A 16,597-nucleotide genomic window follows, 5' to 3' on the forward strand; every position below is an offset into this window, starting at 1 on the left:
TGAAGAAGAATAGAAGGTAGAAGAAGAAGAGAAAGTCGAAGAATCAGTTTTAGTAGTGATGGGAGATCAAGTAGAAAATCATAAGGCTTTGATGGACTATTCTCAGCCTAAGATCAATGACATTCAGTCGAGCATCATCAGGCCGGCCATCAGGGCTAACACTTTCAAGATCAAGTCAAGCATGATTCAGATGATACAAAACTCAGTACAGTTTGGGGATTCTCCTACTGAAGACCCCAACATGCACGTCAGGGATTTCATCGAGATCTGTAACACGTTCAAGTTCAGTGATGTGACTGAAGATGCTATCAAGCTACGACTCTTCCCATTCTCTCTGAGGAACAAAGCTAAGTGATGGTTATATTCTCTACCAGTAGGGTCTATCACCATTTGGGAAGATCTTGCTCAAAAGTTTCTCACTAAATTCTTCCCTATGGCAAAGACTGCTGCAATCAGGAATGCTCTTACTCAGTTTGCTCAGCAAACTCGACAATCTCTGTGTGAGGCTTGTGATCGATATAAAGAGATGCTAAGGAAGTGCCCACACCTTGGCATGCATGATTGGATGATTTTTAACTATTTCTATAATGGACCGGTTGCTACTTCTAGACCCATGCTTGATGCAGCATCCGGAGGAGCCTTGTGGGATAAGAGCTACGATAAAGCTTATGAATTAATTGAACTGATGGCTGCTAATGAATACCAGAATCCTTCCCAAAGATTGACTCAAGGAAAAGTAGCAGGAATTCTGGAGTTGGATGCAGCAACTGCTATAGCTGCCCAACTTAAGGTTTTGACGATAAAGGTGGACACTTTGGCTAATTATGGGGTTAATCAAATCGCTAGTGTCTGTGAGCTTTGCGCTGGTGCCCATGAGACTGATCAGTGCGCAATTTCTAGTGAATCAGCTCAGTTCGTGAGCAACTTTCATCGTTCGCAGCAGCCCGTGCCAGCCACTTATCATCCCAACAACCGCAATTATCCTAATTTCAGTTGGAGCAACGCTCAAAATACAGTTCAACAGCCTTATCAGCAGTATCCAGCTAAGCAGTACAACCCCCTGGTTTTCAGCAACCGTAATATGCACCAAGACAGCAACTCCAGCTGCAACAAGCTAATAAAAAATCTGAACTAGAGGAGTTGAAGCTTATGTGCAAGAGTCAAGCTGTTTCTAGCAAGACCTTGGAAAATCAAATTGGGAAAACTTCCAATGCCTTTCTAAATCATCAACCTCGTACACTACCTAGTGACACAGAAGTCCCAGGAAGGAAGGAAGCTAAGGAGAAGGTTAAGGCAATCACTTTGAGGTCTGGAAAGGTTGCGAATCCCGAACAAACTCAAGCGTTGACTGAAGAAGCTAGGGCTGAGAAAGAAGTAGAGCAGCAGGAAGAAGAAGTGGAACCAAGGAAAACTACTATTGTGCACACTCCTCCTGAAGGTAATACAGGGGAGAAGCATATTTATCCTCCACCATCTTTTCCTAAGCGGCTGCAGAAGAAAAAGCTGGACAAGCAATTTGAGAAGTTTTTGGAGGTGTTCAAGAAACTTCATATCAACATACCTTTCGCTGAGGCTCTTGAGCAGATGCCTAGTTACGCAAAGTTTATGAAAGGTATTCTTTCTGGGAAAGTGAAACTAGATGATTTAGAGACAATCGCTCTCACGGAGGAATGCAGTGCTGTGCTGCAACAGAAGTTGCCTCCAAAGCTTAAAGATCCAGGAAGCTTCACTATTCCGTGTACTATTGGAAAAGTATCTTTTGACAGATGCTTATGTGACTTGGGAGCTAGCATCAATCTGATGCCTTTGTCAATCTTCAAGCAATTGGACTTACCTGATCTAAAACCTACTTATATGACTTTGTAATTGGCCGACCGTTCTATTACATATCCGCGAGGTATTGTGGAGGATGTTTTGGTAAAGGTTGATAAACTCATCTTTCCTGCTGATTTCGTCATTCTTGATTTCGAGGAGGATAAGAAGATTCCCATAATCTTGGGAAGACCTTTCTTGGTGACTGGACGAACCTTGATAGATGTGCAGAAAGGTGAGCTCACAATGCGAGTACTGGACCAGGATGTAACTTTTAATATGTTCAATACTATGAAATTTCCTGGAAATTGAGGAGTGCTTAAAGGTGGAGTTGGTCGATTCTGTGGTTACTTCAGAACTTGATCAATTACTAAGGTCCGATGCCTTAAAAAAAGCCTTATTGGGAAATTCAGATAGTGAAGATGATGAAGGAGAAGAACAATTACAATATTTGAATGATTCTCCCTGGAAGAAGAAGATTGATATGCCTTTTGAATCTCTTGGAATGGAGGAATTGAACAAAGCTCGTACACGCCTCAAGCTATCTATTGAGGAAGCTCCCACTCTTGAGCTTAAGCCTTTACCTGAGCATTTGATATGCGTTTTCAGGTGATGCATCTACTTTGCCTATTATTATTGCATCTGATCTTTCAAGTAGTGACGAGAAAAAGCTCCTGAGGCTTCTAAGAGAGTTCAAATCGGTAATTGGATGGACTATAACATATATCAAGGGAATCATCTCTTCTTATTGCATACATAAAATTCTGCTAGAGGAAGGTAGCAAGCCTACGGTTGAGCAGCAAAGAAGACTTAATCGGATCATGAAGGAAGTAGTGAAGAAAGAAATTCTTAAGTGGCTAGATGCAGGGATCATCTATCCTATTTCTGACAGTTCATGGGTAAGCCCGGTTCAATGTGTGCCAAAGAAAGGTGGAATTACTGTGGTAGCAAATGAGAAGAATAAGCTTATTCCTACAAGAACAGTCACGGGGTGGAGAGTTTGTATAGACTACAGGAAGCTGAATAAGGCCACTAGGAAGGATCACTTCCCTTTGCCCTTCATTGACGAGATGCTTGATAGATTGGCTGGTCTTGAGTACTACTGTCTTCTTGACGGCTATTCGGGTTACAATCAGATTTGTATCACTCAAGAAGATCAGGAGAATACTATCTTCACTTGTCCATTTGGTACTTTCGCTTTCAGACGAATTTATTTTGGTCTGTGTGGTGCACCAACCACATTTCAGAGATGTGTGATGGCCATTTTTCTGATATAATTGGCCAGAATATGGAGGTGTTCATGGACGGCTTCTCTGTATTTGGCGATTCTTTTGATGAATGCTTGCAAAATCTTTGACACGTTCTTAAGAGGTGTGTTGAGACCAATTTAGTTCTCAATTGGGAGAAATATCACTTTATGGCGCGACAGGGCATTATTCTTGGGTACAAGGTTTCTGGTAAGGGTCTTGAGGTGGACAAAGCCAATGTGGGGGTCATTGAAAATCCTCCTCCTCCTACTTCTGTTAAGGGAATTCACAGTTTTTTTGGTCATACGGGTTTCTATAGGCGTTTCATCAAAGACTTCTCTAAGATTTCGAAGCCATTGTGCAGTTTGCTAGAGAAAGACGTCCCTTTCAAGTTTGATGACGAGTGTCTTGCAGCTTTTGAAACATTAAAGAAGAATTTAATCACGGCACCTATCATAATTGCACCTGATTGGTCTGAACCTTTTGAGATGATGTGCGATGCAGGTGACTATGCAGTTGGAGCAGTTCTTGGGCAGAGGAAGAACAACATATTTCATGGTCTACTACACTAGCAAGACCCTAAATAGTGCTCAACTGAATTATACTACTACGGAGAAAGAAATTTTGGCTATTGTCTATGGTTTTGAGAAAATTTGATCTTATCTACTTGGGACTAAGGTGACAATTTTCACTGATCACGCTGCAATTTATTATCTCATCACAAAGAAGAACTCGAAGCCTAGATTGATTATATGGGTTCTTTTGCTTCAAGAATTTGAACTAGAGATCAAGGACAGAAAGGGGACTGAAAATTAAGTCGCTGATCATCTCTCGCGTTTAGAGAACCCTAATGCTACTTCAATGGATAAGACATTGATAAATGAGTCTTTTCTTGATGAGCAGTTGTTTGGAGTGCAAGAAGAAGAACCGTGGTTTGCAGACATTGTGAACTACCTTGTGAGTAATATCATGCCTCCCGACTTATCTTATGCTAAAAGGAAGAAGTTTCTACATGAAGTAAAGTGGTATATGTGGGATAAGTCGTTTCTTTTTCGACAAGGAGCTGACCAAATCATCAGGAGATGTATTCCTTACAGCGAAATGGGGGGGATCTTGCGAGATTGCCACTCAATGGCTTATGGAGGACATTATGGTGGAGAAAAGACAGCAGCTCGCATTCTGCAAGCAGGTTTCTTTTGGCCAATCTTGTTTAAAGATGCTCACCAGTTCATTTTGAAATGTGATCGATGTCAACGTGTGGGTAATATGTCTAAGAGGGATGAGATGCCTCTTAATGTGCTTCTCGAGATTGAGGTCTTCGATATTTGGGGAATTGATTTCATGGGGCCATTTATCTCATCTTATAACAATCAGTACATCTTGTTGGTGGTTGATTATGTGTCGAAATGGGTTGAAGTTAAGGCGTTGCCAACGAACGATGCGAAAGTGTTGCTTAATTTTCTTCATAAACAGATATTCACAAGATTTGGAACTCCAAGAGTCATAATCAGTGATGAGAGGTCGCATTTCTGTAACCGCAAGTTCACTACTATGATGCAAAGGTATAATGTGAATCATCGCATTGTTACGGCTTATCATCCTCAAACGAATGGTCAAGCTGAGGTGTCTAACAGAGAGATCAAGCGCATTTTAGAGAAAGTTGTGTGTCCAACAAGGAAGGATTGGTCTTTGAAGCTTAATGAAGCTGTTTGGGCGTATCGAACAACATACAAGACTCCGCTAGGGATGTCACCGTATCAGTTGGTTTATGATAAGGGGTGTCATTTTCTGGTGGAGCTGGAGCATAAAGCGTATTGGGCTTTGAAGAAATTGAATCTGGATTTGGATGCAGCTAGAAAGAAGAGGATACTTTAATTGAATGAGCTCGACGAATTTTGACTTCAAGCTTATGAGAATCACAAAATGTATAAGGAGAAAGTCAAGAGGTGGCACGACTGGGGTCTAGTGCTCAAATCATTTGTGTCAGTCAATAAGTTCTTTTATTCAACTCTCATCTTCGTCTTTTTCCTGAAAAGTTGAAGTCAAGATGGTCAGGGTCGTTTATTCTCAAAACTGTGTTTCCACATGGAGTGGTGGAAATTTTTTAGAATGATTCGGGCCAAGCATTCAAGGTAAATGGTCATAGGTTGAAGCATTATTATGGTAACAAAGCAAACCACAAGGTGGTTAATGCCGTTTTATTGTCTGTTTGATCTCGAGCTCTATGTCAAGCTAACGACGTAAAACAAGCACTTCTTGGGAGGCAACACAAGTTTGTTGTACATTAGTAGGTAGAGGAAGCAAGAAGAAAAGAGAAAATCACAAAAAACGAAAAAAATTTAGGACTAACTACAGAAGCCTGGTGCGGCCGCGCTGTCCTAGCGCGCGGCCGCGCTGAAAACACAGAAACACGGCGCGCCCGCATTGTTCCAGCGCGCGCCCGCGCCGGTTTGGCAGAAGTAGCGTGCGCCTGCGCTGTTCTAGCATGCGGCCGCGCCGAGGTCCCGACTCAGAAAAAATAAAAGGCAGTTTTAAGGGGGAAATCGGGATTTTTGCTACAAAATCAATTCCCAACCGAATTTTACTTCCACACATACCAAATTTCCCTCTCCAAATCAAACCCATTACTCCCATTATTCCCATAATCAAATCCCAGTTCTATTCCATATATAATTCTCTTTTCACCACCTATATATACATACACCTCATACACAAACTTCTTCACCACTTCATAAATTCTCAAACATAAATTCTCTCTCAAACACAACTCTTATTCTCTCTACTCAATTCCAATGGCACCCAAGAGATAAAGAACACAAGTAAGTAGCAGCACCACTGATTTTTCAAGTGTGGGTGGTGTAAGGACGAGGTTCTCTACTCTCAAGGCTGAAGCAGAGTATATGAGGCTTCTCTCGAAGCCGATCATCAAGGAGTGACATTTTCTGCCATCAGGGAAGGATGTTAAGCTATTGGAGATGATTTTGGAGATGGGTTGGGTTCCTTTTTACGAGGCACCCGCTGCTGTGCCCATGAGTGTTGTTCGCGAGTTCTATGTGAACGCGAAGGCTAAGAAGAATGGCTTCACGGTGGTTCGAGGGAGGACTGTGGAGTACAGTGCAGAGGCTATCAGGATGGTGATTGAGCAGCCCACGAGGAAGGTCAAGCAAGACACGTGGAATGATAGACTCTAGAGGACTTTGATTTGGATCTTATTGTTGCTATGCTGTGCCAGCCCGACACTCACTGGAAGATTAAGAGGGATCTATCGAGTATTCTACGTTCCCGGCTTCCAGTATGAACAGGTTTGCCCATTCATGGAATGCATTTATTTGTGCTAATGTCATGCCATTTTCGCATGTGCATGAGATTACTGTGGAGCGTTCATGACTGTTATGGGGCATTCTTCAGGTCGATTATGTGGATTTGGAGATGGTGATGTATCAGGGTATCCTGAAGTTCTTGAGGGGGAGTACAACGGGGTTTATTTCATATGCGTCCGTTGTGACAAAGTTATGTGTGGCAGTTGGTGTTCATTGGCCCACACATGAGCAGTTGCAGATCCCGAGTGCTCCTATTGACATCACTACTTTGGCTACGATACAAGAATGGGATGGAGGCAAGCCCGATCTGAAGGGGGTTGGTTATACTTTTGACCACCTACCTGGTGGAAGGCCAGCTGCTGGGGCACTCAGGCGAGCAGGACTGTATGGAGATCTCAGCTAGGAGATGAGGCAGGGCCATCGCAGCAGGCATATGAGAAGGAGGAGGAAGGAGCTGATATGGGAGTTGGCATGAGCATGACGCAGTACAGGCGTCTGGCTAGGAGGATGGATGCGATGCATGACATCCACAACAGGTTTGCATGGGATCTCACCCAAGCATTGAGGACAGCTTTTTGAGCCACCGGTGTTGACATCCAGTGGCCAGTTTTTGGTGAGGATTCCGTGTATCCACCTCCGGGCACACTTGACACTCCACCTGTTGAGGGTGATGATTCTTATTAGGTATGCCTGAATTCCTTACTATTACCTTCACTGAGGATAGTGAATATTTTAAGTTTGGGGGTAGTAGTTGAAGGAATATGTTTTTTGTGAGTCGCATATAGTTTACATATTCATGATAATTTAGTTCATATAGTGTATTTTTCCATGTAGTTTTTTATTTATTATTAATATTTTTTTGGTAGTTTTTATGTTAGTTTGTTCATATAGTTCATGCATTTGCATTATAACATGATCCCTTAGATAATTTTTCTGGTTAATTTGTGATATTGATGCTAGTGTAGTGATGTCGTATTTAGTGATGTTAAGTCTTATCGAATTAATTTGCATGATAGAGACACTTGTATTTTACTAAGTCTTATAGGTTGCTTAAGTGCTAGATCATGATCATGGTTTATTTGTTTGTCGAGGTTTAATCGCTTATTTATATTTGAAATTTAGGATATTCTCTTAATAATAAAATAACATGGATTTTTAGAAATTGGAGAAAAATTGTATTCCATTGCTAGTTGTTGTGGCTAGGTGTCAATTGGCTAGTAACTGGCTCATATTTATATGAGTAGGGTTGAACGAGATGGAGCGAAACGCACTCGTTCAGAAATTGAAAAAAAAATTGAGAAAAGAAAAAAAGAAAAAAAAAAGAATAAGTGTTATGTATAATTGAACACGAGTGGGCTCTTTAGTACTCGAGTTATTAAGTTCTTAGGGGATTTTGTGTCTAGTGACCTAAGGCTTTTATAGTATGAGATCCGCTAACCTAACGCTCGCTACATGGGTTGTAACACCCCCAGATCCGGGGTCGGGAATCCAGGTCGTCACGGTCTTTCTTTCCATAAATATCACTTAACTTAATTAAAAATAAATAACCTCATACTGTGACCCCACAATAACACACACCACAACACATTATAGTCTCAGAGATGAAATTGAAATAAGTTCAAGTCCTTGAATCCACAAATTAAAAGTTATTACAACACAAAATGATTACTTAATAAGTTTACAGTTAATTTCCATTATCTGTCAAAAGTTATAATTATACATAATTGATTCCCAAAAGTAGAATGCCTGGTCTACAGATAGATCAACTTCTGCAGCTATAGCAGCTACGATATCAACGGGAAGACGCGAGACGCTTCCCACACTCTTGCGCTGGGTCTGCTTGAGTCTGGCCATCCTTCCTAACTGTTGTTGTGTGATGAATAAATGAAGCAAGAGTGAGCATTACAGCTCGCAATATAATATATAGTGTAATCAATAATGCAAGTATCTAAATAGATAACTTACTGGAATTCTTTATCAAGTGTAAGATAATTACTTACTGGATATAAGCTAAAAGGGAGATGAATTTACCAAATACTTCACTATACTAATATCATTTTAGAAAACTACTTGAACTACCACCATTCAAAGTATAATAAGTTTTCGAAGTTCGTCACATAGATGGGACTACAAGATAAGACTTGAATAGATTCAATCTTTGAAATATTAGTTGAAAGAATAAAGTTACGAGATACTTCACAAGTCCCGATATATATATATATATATATATATATATATATATATATATATATATACATCTTATACACTCTTCTGCTATGAAAAGTATAAGCATAATTGCCATTCCCAAGAATTTTGGAAAGAAGAAACTTTGGCATAAACCTGATATCTTGCTGATCAGGCAAATATACCAATTAAGTCACCTTTTCTACTAGTAGATGGATGAATCCTCCACTGGTCATCACACTGGCCGCATTAGGACCTTATACTGGACTTCCACTCAGCCACTTACGCATTTGATGGACTCTCACTGAGCCACTTACACATTCATGGATTCCCACTGAGCCCATGTTGCTTATGCCGACGCATTTCGATTGGGCTTACTTCACGAATGTTGGGCAAGTAATCAAACTCCTTTATCAAGTTAGCAACTTCGTTACTCCAAAAATACACCACGGAGCCAGATCCCTCAGATTTTTGAGCGAGTATTCAAGTCCCCTTCGAATGGAAGATCTTAAATTTGAAAACGAGTTTTGGGATCCGCTCTAACTTTTAAAATCATTTTGAAGACTCGAAAACATTTTTATGAATATTTGGAGTAATGCTGATTTAATAAAATAAATTAGTCCCGATATGTTGGAGAATATATGAATATTATTATTTAAATAATATTCTCATAAAGGATAATCTTTATAAAAATAAATGAAATAGAGTTTTAAAAACTCATACTTGAAACAAATAATAAATAACAAAAGATATACTTATACGAAAGTACGATCTTTATTTGAATAATTGAAAATAAGTTTGATTATTATTCAAAACTATCGAATATACCTTATCTGATTCATAGTTATAGAACTATATATATATAAATATATAAATATATATGTTATACTCGAGAACATCGACTCCCGGTTTAGAAAAATGTTCACCTTTGGGTCCCCTACACTAAGGGTATACGCAACTACTGCTTATCTCTAGCATAGGTATTATGCAGTTTATAAGCATTTGCATTGATAATAGAATATCAAGACTACGAAACAGGCATGCATATAAATGTCATATCACATGCTTCAATATATCGCAAGATTTTGCTAATAATAACCATGCACTTATCTCAAGACAATGCATATACATATATACATCACAACAACAGTTATACGGGTAGAAAACTTGTCTGAGCGACTAGGGGTGGTAAAAGGCCTGGGGCGAGTCTGGTAACCTATAAACAACATATAAGTTGGAATTAAACCACGGCCGCTTAAGAAACCTGTCTTTAACCAATTAGACCCTAATGTTCGCTTTTGCGCTAAACGATTCACATAAGTCGCTCGAGTACCCTCGGCTCCACCATTTTTAATAAATTAATTGTTACGAATTTTAAGGCGACGCTTTCGCGAATACTCTACCAACTGACCCTTTAACCTTACATAATTATTTCTTACTCGAAATAGTCATTTTAGGACCTTAACCAAGGTTTCAAAGTAAGGCGAGGGGAAATGGTTCGTTCGCGAAACGCCATTACTTAAAACAGTCGTTTCTCCTAAACCGTACATCGGATTCAAGTGAACCACATATCAAAATGAAGATTATGACACAATCTACCTAAAAATGGAAAAGTAACAGATAAAACAGTTAGCTCTCTGTCCCGAACAATAAGAACAAGCAGTTGTATGAAAACGGACATTACGACGGCTATGTTTACGCGATTACCAAGTTTTAAACCACTCCAAACAACCACATTTCAACTCACAACCACCATAACAACCAAATTTCACCCAAACCTTACTACATCAGTCCAAAACCTCATGATTTTCCAATTCATTCAACCAAAAACATGAACTACTAACTGTACTTAAGTTTCATTAACTATAAACAAGATTCCATCATCCAAATCACTACAAATCCAATACAAACTTTAAACACACAAGCATTATGCTTCTCATTTACTATAATAATCAAAACCATTCCTAATACTCAAAGTAAAGGTTAGGGTTTGAAGTTTTATACCTTCTTGAAGCTTCCTTACACAACACAAGAGCTTTGAATGCCTAAAAGAACATTGATCCTTGCTTGTATAACCTTAAACTTTCATAAAAAATCAAGAAAACTAAAGTTATTTCTTGAAAGTTACTATTCACCATCTTCTTCCTTGATTTATTTGAAAAGATTCATGAAGAATTAGAAGCTTAAACTCCTAGGATATGTTTATCTAATCATCAAGAAGCTAAGGAATTTACCTTGGATATGTTTATGAAGTGAAGCTTGAATTCTTGAAAATTTTCTTCCTTGGAATGAAGAAAGCCGAGAGCAATGTTCTTGGGAGGGTGTTTTTCTTTGTTGATTGTGTTTGTGGTGGAAAATGGAAGTTGAATGAGATATTTGGGTGGTTAATTGGATGATTAAAGTGAGTGGAGTGTGATTAAGCATGACATCACCTTGGTGACTTCATCATTTGCCACTTGTCATTACTTGGTGGTGGAAGCATCTTTTATGCTAATCCTTGCTATGATCATCATCCTTAATCCTTGCACTAATCTCTCTTGCATTACTTGTCGTTTAATTGTTTTATGACTCATTTATCGTTTGAGGGATCATATCCGGGATCTTATTACTTGGGTTCCCCTAAACTTTTCTCAATATTTTATATTCCTTTTATGATCCTCTCTTATAATACTTGAATTTAAATCCTTTTAATCATGTTATCTTATACTCAATTCTTTCGGTATCTGGTGGATTTTCGGGAAAAAATCAAAGTGTTCGAATTTGGATTCTGGCGATTTTTACATACATTTATATACCATATAGAGTACTAATAAGATCTCAGAATATCAATAAAAGAACTGCTACATAGTGTAGCATGAAAAGTTTTCTTATTCAGCATAATTAGCAAAATCACCATTCATAAGGTTTACAAAAAGTCCAAAATTTTTGGGGTTATTACAGTCTCCCCTCCTTAAAATGATTTCGTCCCGGAATCAGATAGAAATAAATGGGGGTACTTTTCTAGCATTGCGCTCTCTAGTTCCCAAGTTGACTCCTCCACATTATGATTTTGCCACAAAACTCTGACTAGCTTGATCACCTTGTTCCAAAGCACTTGCTCCTTTTTATCCATAATCTTCATTGGTTGCTCCACGTAAGTCAGGTCTGGTTGCATGCCCACATGCTCGTATTCCACTATGTGCCTGGCATCCCGATGATACTTCCTTAGCATTGACACATGGAACACATTATGAACTTGTTGTAGGTTCGGGAGTAAGGCTAGCTCGTAAGCTAACTTCCTAATCCGTCATAGTATCTCAAAAGGTCCAATGTATCTTGGGCTTAGTTTTCCTTTCTTTCTGAACCTCATCAATCCTTTCCAAGGGGATACCTTTAGCAGTACTAAGTCCCCTACTTCATATTCCTTGTCCTTTCGGGCTAAGTCTGCATACCTCTTATGTTGGTCTTGGGTTGCTACAAGATGTCCTCTAGTTAGATCCACTATGTCTTTGGTCCTTTGGACCACTTCGGGTCTGAGCATCTTTCGCTCTCCCACTTCATCCCAGTATAAGGGAGATCGACACCTTCTTCCATACAGGGCCTAGTAAGGCGGCATTTCGATGTTGGCATGAAATCTGTTGTTATAAGAAAACTCGATCAACGGCATGTGATCATCCCAACTTCCTTTAAAGTCTATTGCGCAGACTCTCAACATATCCTCTAGTGTCTGGATGGTCCTTTTACTTTACCCGTCTGTTTGGGGATGGTAAGCGGTACTCATGTTTAATTTGGTTCCCGCACATTGTTGAAAGCTCCTCTAAAATCTGGAGTTGAATCTGGGGTCTCGGTCTGAGATAATGGACGCTGGGACTCCATGTCGCGTCACTATTTCCTTAAGGTAAATGTCCACCAATCTGTCGACTGTGTATCTCTCATTGATTGGAATAAAGTGAGCTGACTTTATCAGTCGGTCTATAATTACCCATATGGCATCGTGATGGGCTTTCGTCCTCGGTAAGCCTACAACAAAATCCATAGCTATCTGTTCCCATTTCCATTCGGGAATCTCCAGGGGTCATAAAATTCCACTGGGTCTCTGGTGCTCCACCTTTACTCTTTGGCAAGTCAAACATTTGCTTACCCATTCTGCTACGTCCCTCTTCATGTTGGGCCACCAGTAATATTCCTTTAAATCCCTATACATTTTGGTGCTCCCCGAGTGAATGGAATACCTTGAACTATGGCTTTCATCCAAAATCTCGTCTTTAAGCTCTTGAACATTCGAAACCCAAATCCTGTAGGAATACCTCATTATCCCCTTATCATCTCTCTCGGTATGGATCTCTTCTCCAGTCATTGACTCTCTTCCTTCATTCATTACCTTTTCTTGGCACAATCTAATCTTTTCCAATAACTCTGGCTGCATCGAGATCTCTAACAGCTTTTCCGTTCCGGCTCCGGTTACCTTTACTTCTATTTCCATTTTTTTTTGAAATCCCTTATCAATTCCTCCGAAGTCATTATTATTTTGAGTCTTTCCTTCCTACTAAGGGCGTCAACCACCACATTGGCTTTCCCTGGATGATAGAAAATCTCACAATCATAGTCCTTAATTAGTTCTAACCATCTTTTCTGACGCATATTGAGCTCTTTCTGCGTGAATATGTACTTGAGGCTCTTATGGTCTGTGAAAATCTCGCACTTCTCTCCATACAAGTAGTGCCTCCAAATCTTTAAGGCAAAAACTATTGCCACGAGCTCAAGGTCATGAGTAGGATATCTAATCTCGTATTCCTTCAGTTGTTTTGACGTATACGCGATCACCTTACCGTGCTGCATAAGCATGCACCCTAAGCCTTTGTGCGACGCATCACTATATATCACAAAATCTCGTCTGGAAACGCCAACACAGGGGCCGTTACCAATCTTTTCTTCAATTCTTGAAAACTGTTCTCGCATTTTTCTGTCCATTCAAACTTCTCTATCTTACGAGTAAGTCGTGTTAAAGGGGCTGCGATCTTCGTAAAATCCTGTACAAATCTATGATAGTAGCCGGCCAATCCTATGAAACTCCTTGCCTCTGTGGGTGTGGTTGGCCTTTCCCAATTTGAGACCGTCTCTATCTTGGAGGGGTCGACCAATACTCCTTCCTTATTGATCACATGTCCTAAAAACTGTACTTCATTCCGCCAGAATTCACACTTCGAGAATTTGGCAAACAACTGTTCTTCTCTGGGTAAACCTAGAGCTATCCTCAAATGCTCTGCATGTTCTGCCTCGGTCCTTGAGTAGATTAAAATATCATCAATAAAAACTATCACACACTTGTCCAAATACTTCCTGAATACTCTATTCATTAAATCCATGAAAGCCGCTGGGGCGTTGGTTAATCCAAAGGACATTACCAAGAACTCATAGTGCCCATACCTGGTTCGGAACGCAGTCTTTGAAATATCTTCAGGTTTAATCTTTAGTTCGTGATATCCAGTTCTCAGGCGAATCTTGGAAAAGTAGACAACATCCTTTATCTGGTCGAACAGATCGTCTATTCTGGGTAACGGGTACCTGTTCTTTATGGTTAGCTTGTTCAACTCTCGGTAGTCGATGCACAGCCTCATGCTCCCATCTTTCTTCTTAACAAATAATATTGGTGCTCCCCACGGAGACACACTGGGTCTTATCATACCCTTATCCACAAGTTCATGTAACTGGGTAGCCAGTTCCTTTATTTCTAATGGGGTTAACCGGTATGGTATCTTTGAAACTGGCGCCATCCCTGGGGCCAACTCAATAGCAAATTCAATCACTCTATCGGGCGGTAGTCCTGGAAGGTCTTATGGGAATACATCTTCAAATTCGTTGACTACCAGAATGTCTTGCAAGTTGGACATCTCCTTCTGCGTATCCACCACATAGGCTAGGTAAGCCTCATTTCCGTTTCGTAGCATCTTATTGGCCTGGGCCATGGTCAAAAATTTCTGCGTCTGCCTCTTCCCTTTAAATATGACTCATTTCTTCCTTGGGATATTCAACTTAACTTTCTTCCCCTTACAGTCTATCTGAGCATCATTGCTAGATAGCCGGTCCATTCCCAAAATAACATCAAATTCCCCTAATTTAAAAGGAATTAGATCAACACTAAAAGATTGTTCCCCAATGTCTAACTCACAGGCGGGGTGAATCTGGTTAATAGGGATAACTTCATGGTTGGATATTTCTATTAGTAAGGGTTCTATCAAGGGTTCAGCCTTAAGTCTTAATTTAAGCGCAAAGTCCCTCGATATAAAAGATTTAGTTGCTCCCGAATCAAATAAAACATTTGCACTGACTGAATTTAGAGAAAGGGTACCTGCTATCACATTTAAGACTTTCATAGCATCTTGAACTGTCATGTTGAAAGTCCTTTCAGTAGGTGGCTTATTAGAAGCATCCCTGCTTACTCCTGAAGCTGCTGGTTTATTCATTGGGCATTCCCTCTTCCAATGACCCGAGCGTCCACACTGATGACAAGTGGTGGTTGGAATGACGGTGGGGGTTGACGAAGGGCACTTAGTTGAATAGTGACCCTCTCGACCACACTTAAAGCAGGTTACTGGCTATCCTTTACAATCCCCAGACTGCATCCTTCCAAAAGTGTTACAGGTTGGTAATGGGGGTCGAGACTGGTTGGAATAGGACATTCCTGACTTATGGCCGCTCTGGCCCACATTCACACTTACGGGCCGCATAAACCTAGTACTTCTTCCCGGTAGGGACACTGCTCCTCGATTAAATCTAGTTGGGAAGCTCCCTCCTGCGGAACCTCCGCCCATGCTCATACTTTTCCTCTTTATTTCTTTCTTCTCTCTTTCCTTCTATATCTGTTCACTTCCAGCTTCCGCAATTGTTGCCTTTTACACCAGAGTGGCATAATTTGTAAGCTCAAGGATTGCCACCCTATTCTGAATCCATGGTTTCAGTCCCTGCTGAAACCTCCTAGCTTTATTTTCCTCGGTTCTCACAAACTCCGGAACAAACCTTGATAACTCAGTAAATTTTGCTTCGTACTCTGCTACAGATAAGTTATTCTGCTCTAGCTCCAAGAACTTGAGCTCCATCTGGTTCTCCGTAAACCTCAGGAAATATTTCCCAAAAAACAATTGACTGAACCTCTCTCAGGTTATGATAGCATCCGTCTCCATATTTTTCTTGGCCTCCCACCAGTAGTTGGCCTCTCCCTTCAGAAGGTAGGTAGAAAATACAGTCTTCTGTGCCTCATTAGTACTCAGAATATCAAAGGATTTATCTATTTCCTTTAGCCATGCCCTTGCCTCAACTGGGTCGGCTGATCCGTGGAACTCAGGGGGCTTAAGGGACTTGAAAGCCCTGAAAGAGTTTGCCACATCATTGTTATTTCCTTGAGGGGGTGGGTTGGGTTGACTTTCCAAGTTCTGCCTTAGTAGTTGCATGAACTGCCCCATGGGATCCATGCCTGGGTTTGGTACTTGTTGCTCAACCTCAGCTTCTCCTTCTTCAGCCTCTATCTCAAATCCTTCAACATCAAATGTTTCCTCCTCCTCTTCATACTGGGAGTCATCCTGTTCAACATAATCCACATCTTCCACTTCACTGTGTTCTTGGTTTCTACCATCCTGGTTATGGCTTCCCTGGTCCTCAAATCCAGGGTTCGCCCTAGTTCCAATCCTTCTTGGCGGCATGATACTGATAAATTTTGGAAAATTCAACGTTGGGTCACAATCATACATAAGATTGTTCCTTGCACAGTTTCTATAATAGGGAGAACGTATCTCGCAATCTTATTATATTATGACAGTTCTAATCACTAGAAGTGCAGTAGTAATAAAGATAAAAACAGTGATTTCGTCACTAAAGAACTGAACTGAAAGGAAACAAATATATACATAATACGAGAAATACATAGTTCGATCTGGTCAAAAGTACAACAGTGCTACAGTCATCTACCCAAAAGTGAAATACACGAGTCTATCTGTCTAGTCAGAGAAAGGGAAACTATATACAAGTCAACTATCCCGGAAAACTGGCTCTTACTATGAC

The 16,597-nt window shown here is 40.3% G+C and overlaps 1 non-coding gene across 1 annotated transcript; it reads right to left on the minus strand.

The window, feature by feature from the left end:
* Positions 1–448: 448 nt before the first annotated feature.
* LOC141675737 (small nucleolar RNA R71) lies at positions 449–555 on the minus strand. The gene has a single exon (XR_012556373.1). It is a non-coding gene; the product is annotated as a small nucleolar RNA R71 (small nucleolar RNA).
* Between the last annotated feature and the right edge of the window lie 16,042 nt (positions 556–16,597).

This window comes from Apium graveolens, chromosome 7 (assembly GCF_009905375.1).
Source record: "Apium graveolens cultivar Ventura chromosome 7, ASM990537v1, whole genome shotgun sequence".
Lineage (NCBI taxonomy): Eukaryota > Viridiplantae > Streptophyta > Magnoliopsida > Apiales > Apiaceae > Apium > Apium graveolens.